The sequence below is a fragment of the Cebus imitator genome, unplaced genomic scaffold (assembly GCF_001604975.1).
Source record: "Cebus imitator isolate Cc_AM_T3 unplaced genomic scaffold, Cebus_imitator-1.0 Scaffold92, whole genome shotgun sequence".
Classification (NCBI taxonomy): domain Eukaryota; kingdom Metazoa; phylum Chordata; class Mammalia; order Primates; family Cebidae; genus Cebus; species Cebus imitator.
The window spans coordinates 8,398,280-8,415,672 of NW_016107407.1; the positions used below are offsets into that span (position 1 = coordinate 8,398,280).

The window sequence follows — 17,393 nt, forward strand, 5'->3', positions numbered from 1 at the left end:
AACAGCTACCTGAAACTGAACCTGAGAAAAGGTAATGAACCTTTTCTCTCTTTCCTCTTTGACAGCTTCATTAGCCAATTTCTCTGCTTCATTGTACTAAAGAAGTAAATACTCAGGGATATTTGTAAGCCCAGCAATCAGCTTTTAAAGGATCTTCCAGATCAATCACTTATTTCTCAGGTTCGGAAATTGCTTTAGGCTATATACAAACCTCTGAAAATGTTCACTTTTGGCTGTGAGTTGCTCTGTGCTTGGAGATGTGATCCCGATCCTTTGCATAGTAAGTCTAATGGCTTTTGGCAGTTTCAGGTACTTAAATGACTTTTACTTAAAAAATACTTAAATCATTAGTGTTGAACTTTTGAGAACTTGGAGTAGGTGTGTGTGCATTTCTGAAAGTTTCTCTGTTTTAATAGCTACAGTGGAAAGGTTTTTATACAAGTTGATATTATAAATTGTGGGTTGTAATAACCATACAGTACCTAGGGATCGTCTTTGGTTATTAAGGGAAATAGAAATGGTTTGCAGAAGATCCCACACAGTTAATATTGGTGGCCAAAGTTTTCTGTGGGGGAGGGGTGTGTGTGTGTGTGTGTGTGTGTGTGTGTGTGTGTGTGTAGGAGAAGGAGGAGAAGGAGGAGGAGGAGGAGGAGGAAGAGTAGGAGAAGAAATTGAACATTGTTAGAAACACAAGGACACTTTTGAAGATGATCCATCGGTGGCATCTTCCCTCTGCCTTGTACGTAACACTGGAGACATTGAAGTTATTACCAGGAAGTGGTCAGAAACAATTTGAGGAATAGCAACCCAGTTGGAAAGTGGTTTTGGGGAGACAGATTAGTCTCAGTTTGAAGCAGCAACACCACTCTACTTTGAACAGTTTTGTCTTCCCGAAGTGAATCAATAACTGTTTTTTGCAGACCAGTAGGAGGCGCTGCAGGGTGAAATTCACTTTTACCATTTGCTCAGGTCTCCCACCTAGAAAAATCAAAATTGAAGGTTAGTTAGACTTCACTTTCTCATGGATTCAGGCAGCACCTTAGCAGTGGGCCATGTTTCCCTTAAGCGCTTTTTTCATGTCTTCCAGAATTGCTGGACTGCAGATGGGGGTAAAAACTGCCTCTTACCCACTGACTTCAGTGCTTTTGAGTATCTTTGATACAGTGATGAAGATGTACATCTGTTATACACTGTGTTCCCTTTTTGCTCCTGTTACACACACACACAATTTTGCCTTTCATCAGTTTTCATTTAAATAAAGAGAATGTTTTTTACAATAGTGATTTAGAGAGGAATATTTTAGTAACACAAAATTAAAATGGAAAAACAGAACTCAAATGAAAATGAAACCTTTTAAAATGCTGAAAGGTAGTCAGAGACAACCATTCATAAAGTGATATTTCCAAGAAACAGCTTGATCCTGAAGTTTTCACAAAGTTGCTGTGTATTAAGAACTGATAGTCCCTTTAGCCGAGCCAGTCTCAGGTGATGGTGAACAAATCTCTCAGTATGGCAGAGACATTTCAAGTAAGAATGCCCTGTTCTGCCAAGACTGTCATGATACTAAAATGTACCCTTTTGCTAAGGGCCAAAATTCAGAGTCTCTCCTCCCAGTTTCTACACTGATGTAGACAACAGATGCACAAAAAAGGCAAAGTGGCATGTCACATGGCTTCAGGGCTAGAGGATGGCCATCTGGCAAGGGATAGAATTCCTTAAATGTTACTGGGGCTTACATTTCTTAACGTAAAATTCCTAGCCAGAAGCTGTGTGGTGCCAAGTGTCTTTGCTGTGATTCCCGAGCCTAGCAGGAACCTGATGATTGCAATATTGTGGCTGATGTTGGAATCCACACACCTTTTGCTAATTTGCAACCAAGATTGAGTGATACGATTACTTTCCACTTTTCTTATCATTGTTTTGGTTGCATCTAATCTTGCTGTATTTTCTTCTCCTATAATTCTCTCCTGAGCTGCTAAATCTATCCAGATGGGTCAAGGAGTTTCTTCATAACCTTGTCACTGGTGCAACAGGTCTCGTTTTAGTTTTGATGGTGTCTCCTGGGTTCATTTATTTTAGACCTTTTTAGAAATATGGCACCAATTCATATTTATGCAGCAACCCATGAGGAGTCTAGCTTATCTAACTGTGTACTTTTTTCTTTCAGAAGATTTTGTATGTACATTTTTTTTCTTAAAATATGCTTGGAAAGTATAAACATAAATCATCTGGAAAAGCAATTCTCAACTATCTTGAAAGGTGTTCGAGGGCTGTTTCATGGTTACTATGATTGAAGCAGTAAAATTTGGTTTATAGTTACAATAACTTTCCTCTCATTAGGAAAATACAAAAAAGCTCAACTTTATGATTTCACGACATATTACCAACCCCTAAATTCCATTCCTAATCCCCACCCCCTAACGCACACAGACTCGGTGAAATGCTAATAGGAAGCTCAGAGAAGAACCATAGAGGCATATGATCTGTCTGTGCTATGTCTGACCTCACCTTGTGTCTCAGCTGCTTTCATTAAAATGACAGTGTAAAGATCTGGGTAGAGGCTGGGGTGAAGCAATATGCATCGAATGTATATTTTGACGATAGTAAAGTTCCTGCTACTTCGGCTGTGATTTGGAAAATGATTTTGCTGGGCCCAAGTTTTCTCTCCAGTCAGCCTCCTTACCTACATGAAATTACTCACTTGTAGATGAGACCACCGGAAGCTGTAATGTGTACAGAGCAGAGAGCAATGCCTTTGAAATCAGCAGCTCTGTGTGTTGGCCAGATCTGTTAGCAACAGGGTGTGTGTTCTAAGCCAAGTGTCTTTATTAATCATGGCTTTGGTTCCTTTAGCTGTAAAACAAAGATGTATGACAAGATAATCCATCAGTACCTTACACCTCTGACAGTGTGCAATTCTGTGCAATGCATAGGGAGACAAGGAAGCCCACAGTTTATAGAAAGTCATAGCTAAAGGCATATCTTAACATCACTATTAGAACAGAGCTTGGGCTCTAAGCCACAAGACAGGGACATTTCAAAGGAGCGTTGGGGAGCATGGCACCAGTAAACCTCCCAGGTGGCAGATAAAGGACTCTGCTCAGTGGGGGTGTTGGACCCTGAGCATGGGGTAGGAGGCAAGAGGGTAGACATCACGTGTTTAAATCTGACAATGTTTGCCTTATGTCATGTGTTATTTTAGGAGATCTCTCCCAAGATTATAGAAGTATGCTATATTTTAGTTCTGATAATTTTGTATCACAAGTATATTTTTCTGACATTTTTATTATTTTAAGTACATATTATATGCTTATAATCTACCTACAATTTATTTTTGTAAATTACATGAGATCATGATCAGAATAATTTTTTCTCTGCCAGATGAACAGCCAGTTGTTCCAACATTTTACTGAATACTTCTACTTTTCCTTACTGATTTGAAATGCTACCCCTATTATATACTAGCTTACTTTATATGTATGTCTATTTCTGGACTCTATTTTATTCTAGCAAACTTATACACATATTAATAGCATACCATTTTCTTTCCTTTTTATTTTAAGTTCTGGGATACATGTACAGGATGTAAAGATTTGTTTCATAGGTAAATATGTGCTGTGGTGGTTTGCTGCACCTGTCAACCACTCACCTAGGTATTAAGCCCAGCATGCTTTAGCCGTTTTTCCTGATGCTCTCCCTCCCCCTGGGCCCCCCATGACAGGCCCCAGTGTGTGTTGTTACCCTCCCTGTGTCCACATGCTCTTATTATTCAGCTCCCAATTGTAAGAGAGAACACGCTGTGTCTGGTTTTCTGTTCCTGCATTAGTCTGCCAAGGATAATGGCTTCCAGCTCTATACATGTCCCTGGAAAGGACATGATTGCGTTCCTTTTTATGGCTGCATAATATTCCATGATGTATATAGATCACATTTTCTTTATCCAGTCTATCATTGATGGGCATTTGGGTTGATTCCATGTGTTTGCTGTTGTGAATAGAGTAGCATACTATTTTCATGACTGTAGTTTTATTGTGCATTTTGATGTATGACAAGGTATTTTTTTTTCCATTTTTTCCAAAATATTCTTATCTAGGTCCTTGAATTTATTTTTCTAGCTTAACTTTAGGATAAGTTTGATTATTCTATTTTTTAAAAGCCTGTTAGAAGCTAATCTGGGATTTCATTTATTTATATATTAGTTTGGGGAATATTTTGTCCATGATATTTATATCAAGTCTTCCAACTGAGGGCATGGTAGAGTTCTCCATTTATTCTGGTCATCTTTTATGAAGGTTGTTAGTTTTTATAGTTTTCTTTATATAAGGTTGGCATATTTCTCATTAGGTTAATTTCTAGATTTTTATTTGTTGTTCTTACTGTTTCTATTGTGATGAGTCCTTTTCAGTAATGGTTATAACTGAGATATGGGAAAATTGTTGTATTCTGTATATTTTTCTTATATCAGTTGTACCTTTCAAGTACACAAGTATCTCATCTTCACATAGTAAGTTCTGTGTATTTACTCTTCTTCTCTCTGCCTTCCTTCATCCCTCCATTTATTGCATCATGTTGGCCATGTTCTACAAAACATCGTTGACTCACAGCAGCTCTAACACACATCAATGAGAATTTGTGTTATAACTGCTATAATTTGTCTTGTATTTTACCACCGAGTATCGTGTTTGCAGAAGATTTCTGGCATAATCACTTTATCAAGGTAAGGGATTCTCCTTCCATTCCTAGATTATTTAATAAGATATTTCCCCAACCACACACTTAAGGTCATTGCATTTACAAACTGCTATTTCTGTACTTTTAAGATTGTCATCTAGTTGTCTTCTTTTAATCTATTTAAGTTATTTACAGTAGTACATTTCCTAATGCTTAACCATCCTTGAATTCTTGGGAAAATTTTTATTCCATATCAGTATAATATTCCTTTTATATATTTCTGCATTCAATTTACTAACATATTATTTAATAATTTTGCATCAAAATTCTTAACTGAGATTTGTCTTTAGTTTTCTTCTTTTTTCTAATGGTTTCCTTGCATAGTTTTATTATTAGAGTTATGCTAGACTTACGGAATGAACTGGAAAGTATTTTATCTTTTTCCACCCTAGGAAATTTTAAAGTAAATATTAGTTCTTCCTGATGCCTTGAAAGTTTAAACAGCTTACCTGTGAAAGGGCCTTGGCCTGAGATTCCTTGGTTCTCTACTTTTTCTCTTAGGTTTCTCATCTTTCTCCTCCATTTTCTGAACAGTTTCCTCAGCTTTATCTTCCAGATTATTATTAATAGTTTGGTCTTTAACTTTTCCCCCATTCATTCTATTAATTAACTTTAGTTTTGTTTTCTTTCTTTTTTTTTTGAGAGGATCTCCCTTGTTGCCCAGGCTGAAGCACGGTGCGGCACAATCGTAGCTCACTGCAGCCTTAAACTCCTGGGCTCAAACGATCCTCCTACCTTGGCCTCCAGAATAGCTGGGATTACAGGCATGTGCCACCATGCCCAGCTAATTTTTAAATTTTTTTTGTTGTTGTTGAGATAGGAGTCTTACTATGTTGCTCAGGCTGCTCTCAAACTCATGGCCTGGAGCAGTTCTGCCACCTTGGCCTCCCAAAGCTCTGAGATTGACAGGTGTGAGGCAGCATGAAGCTTTTCTATTGCAGTTTTTCTTTTAAGTTTGGTATCTTGTTTTTAGTTTCCAAGTACATCTTTTTTATCTTAATACTCCTTTTTCAGAGCAGCTATAATTCCTGTAGAGTTCAGAAGTTACTAGAATGTCTACTCTCTACCTTTTAATGGCCTTAAAGCCTTTCTAGATGGCACCCTTAGACAGGTCCCCTCACCTGTTTAAAGAACATTTGAAGCTGCTGTATCCTGGGGTTAGATGACCCAGAAAGCTCTCTGTGGGTTCAGAGAGGAAGAAGAGGTATGCCCTAACTCTTCTGACAGTGGTCTCATAACTAATAACCTTCTTGATTCCCCTGGTAGGCCACTTATTCTCTTTTAGCTGCACACTTGGAGCATCTGAGCCCGTTGGGAACAGCAGCTCACACTCTCCACAGTCTTGCCCTCCACCAGTTTCGAGTTGTGGCTCCCTGTTTGCATTTCCCCGCCAACTGGATGCCATATGTATTTTCTCTTTCATGAATTTCTCAACTTTTCTGACTTGGCAATGGTACGTTTTATTGTTTTTGAACCCCGTTAAGCATGCATTTGTTTTCAAATTTACATTTTGCAAATTAATGGGACTTCGAGAGACAAATTAATAAAGCTTATTCAGTACACCCTCTTAAAGGGTAATTCTGTAGCATAGGCTTTTAGCAAATTATTTTATGGTAAAGTATGTTTTCCTTACATCTGAGAGTTTTTATGAATAATTTGCACACATTCAAAATTATGTGTAGATTCTGAATATCAACAAATAATAAATACAGAGTGTGCACAGGATAGAACAGTGGGGACTGTTGCAACATTCCGATAGGTTTCATGCACATAAACATGATACACTGTGATACGTAAGACTTCCTCAACTACGGTGCTTGAATAAAGAGCTAAGTATACTTTAGTTAAATTTTTTAAAAAGCCTGTAATTATAATAATAAGGTATATTAGTACTTGGCAGTTGTGCACCTAATCTATACTGTACTTTTGAAATGTGACTGGAGTCCAAATGGATACTGCTTTACTGCGCCATTAAGCATGCAGCACGATAGACCTAACTTTTCTTTTTGTCTTTCCAGTGGAAAACTTAGGTTCTTTGTTTGAGTGAGTACTGTCAGGATTTTTTAAGTAAAAACAAGGAGCTAAGAATTCCACTCTTTCTTGCCAATATTTCCTTCAAGCAAAATTATCAATTAATGGAGCATTAAATATCATATGCTTCATATTGCTTTTTTACCCTTTTGTGCTTGGGTTACTTTAATACTTTTCAGCTAGTGTTACAAATGTAATTGACTAAAATTATACACCAAAATAAAACAAAGCCATGGGAGGGAAAATATTATCATATTTTGAAAACATATCAATAAAGTTCATGTTTAAATTTGCATATTTGGCTTATTTTGAAAATGTCACAATAGTTTTGCTTTCCCCCAATACCTTCATTATTATAATTTCTTCTTTTTCTTCCTCTTAATAATAATAAAGTGCATTGCCTTTGCCCAGAGCATTTCTGTTCAAATTCTTCCTTGCTTTGTTTGACTGCGAATGAGCTGACTGAATATTTCACCATGCTTCTATTTCCCTGAGCAGTGGTGAAGAGACCACAGAATATTTTTCTATGAGTTTTCTTTCTTCCTTCAGGAATAAGTTTGATTGTTTATCTGTCAGCAGGAGGAAACTGATGCTTACACACTAATGAATTTAAAACAAGCCACTGTTCCCAAGATCTTTCCAAGAGCAGCAAGCTTTCAGTGGAGTAACTAACATTTCTAGAGTCCTTTGCTTGCAGGGCACTTATCGTCATTGTGTTAGGCAGTCCCTGTTATGCTGCATGGGTCTTTCCCTGAATTATAGAGCTAAGTCTCTGCTTCAACCTTTAAGGTGCCAAAATTACTCTGAAGAGGTCGAGAGTTTTACACGCTATCACTAATTGATCTCACCTCTGGACAAACATCATAAACAGCAAATATCCAGACCCAATTTCTAGCTAGCAATTACAGCATACTCCTCCACCAGGCTTTTCCTGGGAATATGGGAATTTGAAGGGTTTTCTTTTCCAATGATTCTGTATATCCTTTTAGAGGTGCTGATGGGCAGCATCATATCCACACACATCTTCTACGAACATATTAAGTGACGCCTCTACCACTAAGAAGGGCAAGAGAAATGCCAGATGTCCAGCCTGAGAGCATGGCACCTCCATGGCCAGGAACACACAGCTTGCATGTAGCAGTCAGGAATGCAGTGTGTGGTTTCTGAATGCATTCACAATGTCAAGTTGAAAACTGATGACTAGAGTTATAAATCAGAGAACAGATTTTATGCATGTATATTAGTTTTCTCTTGCTGCATAACAAATCACAAATTGTATAGCTTAAAACAGCACCCATTTGTGATCCCACAGTTCTGGGGGTAGGAAGTCTGGCACGGCATAGCTGGGTTTTCTGCTCAGGATCTCACCAGGATGACATCAAGGTGTGTCATTCTGGGCTCTCACCTGATAGCACTAGGAAAGAATCCGCATACAACCTTAGCCAGGCCAATGCACAGCTTATTTCCTTGTGGTTATAGGACTGAGAGCCACATTTCCTTGCCTCTCAATTTCTAGAGGCTGCCCAACTCCCTTCCCTGTGGACCCCTTGCACTTTCAAACCAACACCCGCATGCTGAGTATTTCTCAGGCTTGAAGTTGTCTGACTTATCCCCCTGCCTTCCCCCAGGAAAAAGCTCTGCATTTAAGGTCTCATGTAATTACATCAAGCCCATCCAGATAATCTTCCTATTTAAGGTCAACTGATTGATCATCTTAATTACATCTGTATAGTCCCTTTTAACATGGAATGTATATATTCACAGATGTAATACCAGGTTGAAAAGTCATGAGGGCAAAATTCTTCCTACCCCAGAGTAGATGATGCGGCAGCGGGATTTGGGTAAGGTTTTGCCTATACAACCACAAGTGTTTAGACAATTAACGTTACAATGAGTGTGAGCTTATAATTATAAAGTACAAAAAATGTGCTGCTTTAAATGCTTTTAGTATGGCTAATCTATAAATGGAGTAATCAAATGCTGTTTAAATAAGTTGAAATGTACATAATTATTTACAGATGAGCACGGAAAGCACATGTTCTTTTTATCCATTCAGTCAATCTTGCTTTCCTTAAGGTGATTTGTATTTTAACTCATAACATGAAATCGGCATTTTCACTTGCAGGCCAGCATCAGGCATTGACAATGTGCTTTTTTTTGAGACAAAGGGTTACTCTGTCACCCAGGCTGAAGTGCAGTGGCATGAACATGACTCATGGCCTCCACCTTCCAAGCTCAGGTGATCCTCCCACCTCAGCCACCCTAATAGCCTGACAATGTGCTTCTGAGGTAGCTGGCTCAACTATTCCCTGTGGCATGATGAATGTTTATGACACATAATAACAGCTGCTATTTATCAAGCACTTCCTTTGTGCCTGGCTTTGTGCTATGTGCTACATTTGCAGGTATTACTTTAGTTAGTCCTCACAATAACTCTATGATGTACATATTACTATTCTTATTTTAAGAATGAGGGCACAGATTTAAATAGCAGAATGTGCCCATATAAGCCGAGATGTTAGAGAACCATGATTTGAACTCACATCTGTTTGACACTAAAGCCTTCTTCTTCAGCACTATCTTTTATTTTCTCCCAATCCTGGGAAAAGATGGCAGTTTATTTTTGAGAGATCCTTCAAAATTTTCTAAGTCTTCCTCTACCTCTTTTTCCCACTATGCCCAGGGCAACCTATGTCTTTACACTATGCCCAGCCCCCAGCCCATCCCAGAGGTCCTCTGTCTGCCCTTTGATCTTCTGGAGTAAGTGGTTTTCCATGTGTCAGTCGAGAAGGGTAGGCCCTCATCTCAGGACAGCTGATGCCAGTGAAGGATGAAAACAGCACCATCAAAACAGCGTATACCAGGGCATAATGGCCAAAAATAGCTGGGGATCCCTGTGCCAGGCACTGCACTAAGTGCCCTATGTGTATTTTCTTACTCAGTCCTCATAATACCCCATGAAGTAGGTATCTGATTATCCTCATTTCCCACAGGGTATTTTGAAAGCAGCATTTCTAAATCTCGGAGGGGATTAACCGTGTGAGAGAGTTTGCAGGGAGACTCCTTGGCTTCTCCAGCTCCTGTAATCCCTTCCTCATTCTAGAAGATTAGGGTCAGCCACATAGCACCCTCATCTTCAGTAACAACCTTCAGTTTAGAATTTATTTCATCCCTCCTTCGTCTTACATCAGATCCTTTCTCACAGAGTCCCACAGCGGGGCATTTGAGGCTGGAGAGAATGCCATTAGGACCGAGCCTTCTCTGTAGGACAGGCCAGTAGCATTTTGGTCTTAGAATCCAAATAGTAGGGGGCATAGAACATCTCTGTAGAGAGCAGAGGGATTCCAGCAACATAACAGTGTCCAGAGCAAGACATGCATCTGCCTGCAGCAATTCTCCTGAGGGCCAGAAAGTCCAAAACTCTGATAAAGGAAGGTATAGCAATTGCATGGAACAAGGGTGACAGGCTCCTTATTGGTGGGAGAGCTGTTCGTTTGAAAGGGACAACAAGTCTTTTAAGAAAACAAGACTGCAGTTGGATTCCTTCCTCTGGCCTAAAGATCTGAGTGGTCTCAGAATTCGAAAGGCAGGAGACCCTGCCTGGGGTGTGGGGTCCAGGCCCCCAGTCACGGCCCCTGCCTGTAAATCTGACTTACAGCCTTTACTTCACATCACTCTGTAAATACACGGAAAATAAACTTGTGCCTTGATTTTCAGAATAGACACATTCCAAAAACAAATGTTTACATCTAATCAAGGTTTAAGGACAGTGCAGACACTTGGTGTTTTAAATGAATCTTGCCATAAATCGTTTTGTTATGTGTACAATGTAAGTCAACTTTTGTTTCATAAGTTTAGATTCTAAGATATTGAGTTTTTCTGACATTTACTGTTAAACAGCAGTATCGACTTTCTTTGGTTGGGTCTTTCATTGTGTCAGCAGTAACGGCTATTAAAATGTTGCATCCTGGTTGTAAAATATAACTGAAATCCCTGGAAAATGTAATACTAAGTGGGCGAACTGTGACTACCATAGTTTAAAAACCACAAAAACGTTGTCTTGATGAGTGAGTGCATACTCTCAGTTTTTGATCATCCTACATTAATATAGATTGTTACTTTAAGAGAAGAATTAATTTTAAAAAGTCAAGTGCTTTCTCCAACAGTGGGACTCAATGACATTCCTTTAAAACAACTTTCACTTCTAATCTATAATTAAAGCCAAAGGTTTAAGTTTTAAAAGCTTGTCCTTGAACTAAAATAACATGGAACATTTTAAAACACGGCTCCAAGCTGCTCTAGATACATTTTATTTAAACCACAGAGACTGCAGTTAGATTTCTCAGTGCCAGACAGACTACAAATTACAACTGTAGCAGAAGCGACTGTGAATTTCTGGATGTTGTAGTACCAGCAAGCCTGGTTGTTTTTTGGAGCTGTTCCTCCCTTTGGTCTCTACTCATGAATGACTTAATCCCTGTGTCAGATCAAATGTCATGCCTGTTGCCATGCAGAGAAAAAGCAAGCAAGCCTTTTTTTTTTTTTTTTTTTTTTTTTTTTTCCAAATTTTTTTTTTTTTTGTCTTCTTTTTTGCAGGCGAAAGATAAGAAAAGTCACAAAAGCCAGGCGCGGTGGCTCAAGTCTGTAATCCCAGCACTTTGGGAGGCCGAGGCGGGTAGATCACGAGGTCAAGAGATCGAGACCATCCTGGTCAACATGGTGAAACCCCGTCTCTACTAAAAATACAAAACATTAGCTGGGCATGGTGGCGCGTGCCTATAATCCCAGCTACTCAGGAGGTTGAGGCAGGAGAATTGCCTGAACCCAGGAGGCGGAGGTTGCAGTGAGCCGAGATTGCGCCATTGCATTCCAGCCTGGGTAACAAGAGTGAAACTCCATCTCAAGAAAAAAAAAAAAGGAAAGTCACAAAATAGAGGTTGTGAAGAAGTGAGCCTAGAACACAGTGATGCTCCAAATGTTGGATGCGCAATGAAAATATCATCTAAAGCAGAATGTCATTGTTTATTATGGCAAGAAGAGGGGATAGTATCCATGGTTGAATTGTAAAAATATTTTTACTAAGGTCATTTTTGTACTTACTATTCTGGTATTAGATTAGCAGATCTAATGCCAGATTAGATCTAATAATATCTTATATTGTGTTGCACTGTGTACTGTAGGAAGCACAGGAATAGCTGCTATTTTATTTGATCCTCATTATAACTCTATGAGGTAAAAATAAGGATAATTATTCCTGCTTTCACACAGGGTGGGAGGGAGTGATCAACTCTCGCACAGTTACTTACTGGCAGAGCCAGAAAGAAAATTTAAGTCTCTAAGCTCCTGGTTCGGGCTCTTTCCACTCGATTTTACTGTGTTTTCCATTCTGGTTAAGTCAACTCAAAATAAAAAATCATTTACAGAATAGAACTCTCTAAAGCAGTGACTTTTAACTTCCTTTTGTAAGTGAACTGCTTTAAAAATTAGATAAAAAGCTTTGGATTCTTCCTTAGAAAAATGTGCATCCACCCCCTTAAACTCACACAAACACATGCACACTGTTGTGTAACCCAGATGGCAAGAAGAGTATCTCTGATCCTTTCCATCTAAGTAGCATTCCCTTGGATACTTGATTGCACGCTGTGGAAGGTCAGACACTTATGAAGATTTCTAGAGATGCCCAAGGGCTCTGTCTTCTAAGCATATGGTACATTCGGTGCATAGGTCGTGTTGCCATTCTGCATATGTGCTCCCTGTTCCGCATCGTGTTGATTCAGATGTGAAATGTACTCCCTTCCTCAAATGCCAGAAGATCTCCACTCTCAGAAAGCCTGTGCATGTGGTAGACTTGAAGGAAAATTCAGAGGGAATGAAGGAGGCAGCAATCCATATTACTTTATTGTTGTTTTTTTTTTTAGAGATAGGGCCTTGCTCTGTCACCCAGGCTGCAGTGCAATGGCACGATCACGGCTCACTGCAGCCTTGAGTTCTTGGGCTCAAGCTGTCCTCCCACCTCAGCCTCTCCAGTAGCTAGGACCACAGACACTCACTACTGCACCTTGCTAACTTTTTATTTGTAGAGATGGGGTCTTGCTGTGTTTGGTCTTAAACTCCTGGCCTCAAGCAATCCTCCCACCTCAGCCTCCCAAAGTGTCGGGATGACAGACATGCGCCACTGTGACTGGGCACAGCAGTTCATATGATTTCCTGCAGAGCACTACTTGTCTTCATTCTTTAGTGCCCTTCAGCCACCCACACTGGACTCTTCCCTGCCTGCCCCACCTCCCAGGGTCCCCAGCCTCACAGCACCCCACTGGCTCTACTCTTCCTCCTCCCACCCTTCCTGTTACCTCCTAATCCCGAGGTGCCTCAAAATCTCATGTTGTTTACCTGTAGTGTAACCCAGCTCTCTCCAGCTTCGGCTCCCAAACTCTGTTCCATGCTCAGACCACCTACCGAGATGCTAAGTGAACTTTAGGGGTTTCTAGGTCTCTTCACCTTCTTTATAAGGTGTTTGGGACATTAAATGGTGATTTATTTTCTTTTACACACCTGTTTATAATTGTAGGAGTGTCAAGGATTCCTGAAACATCATCTCTCTGGCTTTAGAATCCCATTTAAAGACAGCAATGGGAGTATGTAGTCCTTTTGGATCAGTGAGTTTAGGGCTTTATTCAGGTTCCTCTTTGGCACAGAGCTGACGATTAGAGACAGAGTGCTATTTTGAGCACTCCAGAGCTGTATCCAAGCCAGACAGCTGGTGTGGGGTACCACAAGGTCCCATGCTGATGACCCTGCCCGTCTCCTTCACTTGGCCAATCTAGAAGCAGGGGATGGTATGGAAGCTTCTAGGAAAAAAGAAAACAGGTCAGTTGATCCACAGAAATCAACCTTGGTTCATGCTTATCAGTCTACCTGCTTCTTGTCCTTTATGGGAAATGATACCTGTATTATAAGAAAAAGTGAAAGCTGAACATGGTTATTCATGCCTGAAATCCCAGCACCCAAAAGCAGGAGGATTGCTTGAGGCTGGGAGTTCAAGACCAACCTGGGCAACATACTGAGATCCTATCTTTATAAAAAAAAAAAAAAAGTTTAAAAAATTAGCTGAGTACAGTGGTGGGCAACTGCAGTTTCAGCTGCTGGGGAAGGGCTGAGGCAGGAGGTTCACTTAAGCCCAGGAGTTCGAGGCTGCAGTGAGCTATGACTGTGCCACTGCACTGCAGCCTGGACAATAAAGCAAGACCCAGAAAAAGAAAGAAAGACCTCACTAAAGCAAGACCCAGAAAAAGAAAGAAAGACCTCACTAAAGCAAGACCCAGAAAAAGAAAGAAAGAGGCTGGGAGTGGTGGCTCATGCCTGTAATCCCAGCACTTTGGGAGGTCGAGGCAGGCAGATCACGAGGTCAGGAGATCGAGACCATCCTAGCTAACACGGTGAAACACTGTCTGTACTAAAAATACAGAAAATTAGCTGAACATGGTGGCATGTGCCTGTAGTCCCAGCTACTTGGGAGGCTGAGGTAGAATTGCTTGAACCTGGCAGGTGGAGGTTGCAATGAGCCGGGATTGTACCATGACATTCCAGCTTGGGCAACAGAGTGAGATGCCGTCTAAAAAAAAACAGAGAAAGAAAGAAAGAGAGAGAGAGGAAGGAAGCAAGGAAGGGAGAGAGAGAGAGGGAAAGAAAGAACGAAAAAAAAGAAAGAAGAAAGAAAGAAAAGAAAAAGTGACAAATATAAAATAAGAATAGATAATGACATTAAATAGTATTTTAAAAGTAGATAGTGCTTTTAGGAAATAAGTGTTTTAAAAATATTAATATATTTTTAAATTTGATTCAAATTTGAAGCTATGTTATTCTGAGAGATGCATTCTTTTCCCAGTGATGAAGCTTCTCTCCTTGTTGATGGTCTATGGCTTCAAAGCACTGTTGCCTGAGATCTATCTCTGTTTCCAGGATATTCCGGCACATCTAGTTTTGTTCACACCTGTGATTGGACAGTACAAAAAAGTTATTATCATCTTACTTGAAAAGTAATGATGTGATTGGTGTAAGACTGACCATGTTTCTAAAGGAAACTCCTGCCAGTGCAATAATATGTTTTAGAGATATAATTGCTAAGCACATGTTTAAAAAGAAAACGAAAAAACTGGCTGAGCGCAGTGGCTCATGCCTGTAATCCCAGCAGTTAGGGAGGCTGAGGCAGGCAGATCACTTGAGGTCAGGAGTTTGAGACCAGCCTGGCCAATATGGTGAAACCCTGTCTCTACTAAAAATACAAAAATTGGCTGGGTGTCATGGCTCATGTCTGTAATCCCAGCTACTCGGGAGGCTGAGGCACGAGAATCACTTGAACCCAGGAGGTGGAGGTTGCAGTGAGCCAAAATCGTACATCATACTGTTGCACTCCAGCCTGGGCTTCAGAGCAAGACTCTATCTCAATCAATCATCAACCAATCCATCAAAATAAAAACTAAAAACCTATCAGAAGTCTGGAGTTAGGGAGAGACCAGCAATGGTATTACACCTATTGCCAATTCTGAAGTTGTATGGAAAAGGTAGAAATTCTCAAACTGGAAATTGGCCCTGCCTATGCTGCCCCCAGAAGAGGAGTCCCTTCTGTGGGCCTTAGGCTTTAGCTTACTCTCTGATTGATCTATTGGAGGACACTGCGGAGTGTGTCCTTCTCATGCTAATGCAGATCCTTAAGGTGAGCTGGTGAGAGGAGGAATCCAGTCCTTGTGACCAGTCAGTAGTGAATTGAGAGTAAACAGTTTCTTTAAACCAGGGATCAAGAATAGGAAGCAAAGTACATGGCCACAAATCAAGCCCTAGCTCATCTTCAACTTTTGCATTGCAGGACAATTCTAGGAATCCCTGCTTCCACAGGAATGCTATAGAAAGCTATATATTGTATTTTTAGTAGAGACTGGGTTTCACCATGTTGGCCAGGTTCATTTCAAACTCCTGACCTCAAGTGATCTGCCCACCTTGGCCTCCCAAATTGTTGGGATTACAGGTGTGAACCACTGTACCCAGCCTAGCCTGTTCATTTCTGATAGAATAATTCAGAAACCTGTTTAATTTCATCTGCACGTGTCTAACAATAGGTGAGAATCTTTGTTTTCTTATAGCCTCTATATTCAGTGTCATTAAACTCATTAATTGTTGACGATGGTGAAGAATGAATCTGAGCATCTCTGTATGTTTAAGAGCTATTCATAATTCCATTTTCCTGTGTGCAAACATTTATATTTATTTTCATACAGACTCTCATGGATAATGTCTTAATAATTTGAAGAGCTCTTTTATGGAGAGAGATGAGCCTATAATAGTCATTAACAAATATTTTGCTCCAATTAGTTAGTTATATATATTTATTTTAATGATGATTTTTTCCTCATGTAGCCTTTTAAAAATGTAATTACACAGATTACTTTTTATAACTTCCAGGTTTTAAGTGATAGCAAGAACTTCCTCATTTTAAAACTTTAAAGGGAGTATTGTAAGTTTTCTTCAAGGATTTCTATAGTCTCAATTTTCACTTTAAATTTTTCATCCTTTTGGAATATCTTAGTTTGAGGTATAGTATTATAATATGGTGTGACAAAAATGTGCAACATTTTTTTTCCATACAGTTACCCAGTTATTCTAACACCATTTATTGGCCAGTCTTTCTTGTCCTCTCTAATTGGAAATATCATATTTTAAATTGAGTTGGTCTTGTCTTTCTATTCTCTTCCATTGATTTTTCCTTTTATTCATGTTTCTGTCCTGTGCTGTTTTAATTATGGAGGTTTTAGAATATGTTTAATGTCTGGTTGTGCTTATTCTTCCTCATTGTTCTTTTCTCATAGTTTTTCTAGCTAGGCTTGCTTATTTTTGCATATTAACTTTAGGATCAACTTGTCTATTTAAAAAATCCTGGCCTGGCATGGTGACTCATGCCTGTAATACCAGCATTTGGGGAGGCCGAGGTGGGTGGATCACAAGGTCAGGAGTTTGAGACCAGCTTGGCCAATATGGTGAAATCCTGTCTCTACTAAAAATACAAAAATTAGCTGCCATGGTGGCATGCACCTGTAGTCCCAGCTACTCAGCAGGCTGAGGCAGAAGACTTGCTTGAACCTGGGAGGCAGAGGTTGCAGTAAGCCAAGATCATGCCACCGCACTCCAGCCTGGGAAACAGAGCAAGACTCTGTCTCAAAAAAGAAAAAATTCTTTTGTTATTTTTAACGGGATTGTATTACATTTAAGAAGTAAAATCGATATTTTTAGAATGTAGAATCCTGTTATCCAGACAGTTGGTATGTCTGTTCATGTCTTCTTGTGTCACTTTTAACAGTGTTTTAAGATGTCCTGAATTGGTCTTGCACATTTCTTATAAAACTATCCCCATGTATCGTATCTGTTGCTCTGCTGTTATAAGCAGGTCCTTTCTTCCATCGTATTTTCTAGCTGGTTTTTTTAAATATAAAAAAAGCCATATATTTCTGTATATTAATACTGTATTGTCACCATCTTAAGTTTACTTGTCATTTTGGTAGGCTTTCAGTTGATTTTTCTATGTTTTCTTGTATTTTGCTACCATCATAAATTTGCTTATCATTTTGGTAGTTTTTCTTTTT

The 17,393-nt window shown here is 39.6% G+C and overlaps 1 protein-coding gene across 4 annotated transcripts in view; it reads left to right on the forward strand.

Annotated features, from left to right (window-relative positions):
• The window catches only part of MKX (mohawk homeobox), a 69,552-nt gene that overhangs the window by 20,678 nt on the left and 31,481 nt on the right, over positions 1-17,393 (forward strand). The window lies entirely within an intron of this gene.